Source organism: Austrofundulus limnaeus, unplaced genomic scaffold (assembly GCF_001266775.1).
Source record: "Austrofundulus limnaeus strain Quisiro unplaced genomic scaffold, Austrofundulus_limnaeus-1.0 Scaffold172, whole genome shotgun sequence".
Classification (NCBI taxonomy): domain Eukaryota; kingdom Metazoa; phylum Chordata; class Actinopteri; order Cyprinodontiformes; family Rivulidae; genus Austrofundulus; species Austrofundulus limnaeus.
This window is the reverse complement of record NW_013952574.1, coordinates 1,095,995-1,099,274: the sequence shown is the minus strand read 5'-3', so window position 1 is coordinate 1,099,274 and position 3,280 is coordinate 1,095,995. Positions and strand designations below refer to the sequence as shown.

Sequence of the window (3,280 nt, the reverse complement as noted above, 5' to 3'; positions counted from 1 at the left end):
ACAAAATTATGCACTTGAATGCTTCTGGCAACAAATATCACACAAAAAAGAAATGCATCCATTTTTAGAAGCCCTGACAGATAAGATAAAATAAGATAAGATAAAGATGAGATGAGATGAGATGAGACGAGACGAGACGAGACGAGACGAGACGAGACGAGACGAGATGAGATAGGAGACACAGGAGACAAAAAAGCCAACCAAGAATGTCATCGTTGGCTAATTAGCAATATAAATCAGCTGTGAACCTAGCAAGCCACCTTTTTAGCATGCGGCCCAGTGGCCTAATGGATAAGGCATCAGCCTCCGGAGCTGGGGATTGTGGGTTCAAGTCCCACCTGGGTCAATTCTGACAAATTATTGCTTCAGGAATGGRCTTACTTTAGAAGCCACTAATCTGCCAGGGCTTGGAAGTTACTTCCTCATGTGGACATGTCCTGTTTCAGGTCTGAGTGCTCTATTTGACACGAAGCATCACAAAATTTCTATCTGGAGTTTTATGGGGATAGTTGGCATTACAGATGATAATTGAAGTTATTTATCTTGGCTATTTAAATTTCTTTGTAGTTGTAGTAAATATTTGTCCGTCATGTCACTCAGGGCTCTGTACTTGGACCAGTATTCTTTACTTTACTGTATGCTTCTAATAGGTAAGATTATTTACTGGCACAGGATATGCAGATAATAGCTAAATTTAATCCAATCAGTTGGGTAGATTGATGGTTCCCAATGTTTAGGTCGGGATCACATCCTGGGTCCTGAAAGGTCAAGGTGGGGTCTTAAAAAGATTTTCAGAACTAATTACATTTAAAAATGACTACTACCAATACTTGTTTTGCCTTAGTTGTTATGAAAGTGTGTGGTTATTGTATTTAAAATTTGATAAAAGTAGGATAATTAAGTTTGGGGCACAGGTCTTTACTTTATGGTTCAAAAGCTGAAAAGTTTGGGAACCATTGGCATCTCCAAAAGAGACATAACCTGAAGGACGTTCTCTTGCTTCTTAATTCTGACAAAACTAAGTTTGCTGTATTTGCACCTATAGGAACAAACTGCTGCCTTTCCAACTCAGAACATTGTTAACTTAGCCTCCAGTGAAAGGACCCTCTGTAATACTGTATATTTCAGCAAATTATCATTTAACTCCAACATATTCACCCTGTCCCATCTTGATGCATAAAGACTCATCTACACCTTTCTTATTTCGGTATGTTAGACTATAGTTATTATTTGTTGGGGTCGTCTAAACTGTTAACTGACAAATCTCTGGCTTATCCAAAATGCTCCAACCATTTCTAGAATTGTCACATTTTCTCCACTGGCTCAGAAAATATTTCACAAATCACTTAAAAAAATTTTTCTGAAAAACAGAAAGGTCTAGAATACAGACACAACTTTGAGATTTACATCATTATTTTTTTAATCACAAAACCTTAACAGACTCTTGACACATTTCAAAACTTGTTTTACACTCTGTATAAAAACACAACCAGAGAAGGAAAAAAGTGTTTGGGCTCAGATTGTTCTTTCTGTGGTTCTCTCCTCAACTCCAACACTTTCAGAGAGCTCCCCTTCTAAATAAAATATTCAGTCTGTTTTTCGAATTCATTCTGTGAACAGGTCTGATTGGTAAATGACGTCCCAGATGTGTCTTCTGTTTCTTTCACCTCCTGGTTTTGACACGTTCCTTTCCTTCTGTACATGCAACGGGCCAGCATGGCCGACACAAACACCATCCCCATGATTAACACASATATGATACCTGAAATAATAAATAAATAAAAATTATTTGCACTTAAAGAAACAGAGTTTTGGGTTGTTCTACAGAAACAAACACTGTTAAAAAACCAAAAGTCCTAAAGTAAAACTAGGAGAAAAATTAGAGAGTGACACTAAAACCGATTGCTGCTCACAGACCTCCAATGAGAGCTGAGTCACTCCTGATGACATTCACTACAGGCTGACCGGCTCTATCAGATCCAGACTGGTCTGCCGCACAAAGAACAGAATGGAAAAAAGAGATGAAACACAAGTTTTAAAAACAAGACACACACAGAGAGAGAAAAGATTGCAGGGAAATAATGAAAGTGATGTGAAAACAAACAAAATCCGTCACTTTAGATTCAAAGAAAAGATCTTTGAAGAGCTTCTTCTCTGATTGCACAAAGTGAACTCTGCAGTGAGGTAAAAGCCAGAAGACTGCAACACGTAAACACGTTTAACCACTTCCTGTGTTTTAGGTCTTTATGGATACGTTGTTTTAATGGGCTGCATAAACTGAAGTTAAAAGTTGAAATAATTATAAGAAACTATGAAAGTTTCCTGTGTTGTGTTGACAATAGCAGGAACAGAACCTGAAATGTATACCCTCTGACCTGACTGGTGGCGTATGGTTTCTGCTGCGTAGGGGTTAGATGAAGTGAAGAGACAACTGGACCAGAGGAGAGGACTGCTGACGACAACAGGGCTGGTATTCGGGTTGAGCAGAGCAGCTTTCAGGGGACTGATGGTGTTAAAAAGGACTGCAGACAGGCAGCCTGTGAAACCCAGAGAACCCAGCTGAGCCAGTTCTGGATCCAACTCTAGAGAATCTACACAGAAAGACAGAGACACAGAAAGCAGCTGTTTTTCAAACATAACCACATAAAGTATGTCTTCTCAAATTGTTTCATAAATCATGGGCAGTTGGTATCACGTTTGTTGCACATGACTTGCATCACATCTCCTGACAAACAGCTGCCTTTCTTACTAAAATATATATTTCCTCACATATAACTGAAGGTTCTATAAAAGACTAATTAGGTCAAACAAAATAAAGTCTGATTTAACAACACAAAGTAGATTACAAATTACTATTTTTTTCTCTTTTAAATCAAAACTGAATTTTAAAAGCGCACTGCAGTCATTTGGTCTAAACATCTTCACCTGCCACTTTGCCGTAGTTATATCCATTTCACATGAATGCTCGGGATATTTGTTGGAGAACCTTAGCTGTAACCATACCAATTTTTAACTTGAAATATGAACATAACATGAAATATTTGGTTAATAAATGTTTGCTTTTGATTCTCATGATAATATCATATGAATGATTTCAAAGAACTCATTTGCACAACTTGAGTTTGCTGACCCAGGTGGGACTTGAACCCACAATCCCCAGCTCCGGAGGCTGATACCTTATCCATTAGGCCACTGGGCCACTTATCAATGCTGCTATGAAAGGTCCAATAGTCTTAATGTTATCACCATTATTTATGATTTGGATGAAATCTGACATACA

General features: G+C 38.1%; 2 non-coding genes and 1 pseudogene across 2 annotated transcripts; 1 reads left to right on the top strand and 2 right to left on the bottom strand.

Annotated features, from left to right (window-relative positions):
* The first annotated feature begins 273 nt into the window (after nt 1-273).
* On the top strand, nt 274-346 carry trnar-ccg (transfer RNA arginine (anticodon CCG)). Its single transcript has one exon. It is a non-coding gene; the product is annotated as a tRNA-Arg (tRNA).
* A 1,056-nt stretch (nt 347-1,402) lies between these two features.
* LOC106523965 (contactin-associated protein-like 5) overlaps nt 1,403-3,280 on the bottom strand; it is a 34,729-nt pseudogene continuing 32,851 nt past the window's right edge.
* On the bottom strand, nt 3,127-3,199 carry trnar-ccg (transfer RNA arginine (anticodon CCG)). The gene has a single exon. It is a non-coding gene; the product is annotated as a tRNA-Arg (tRNA).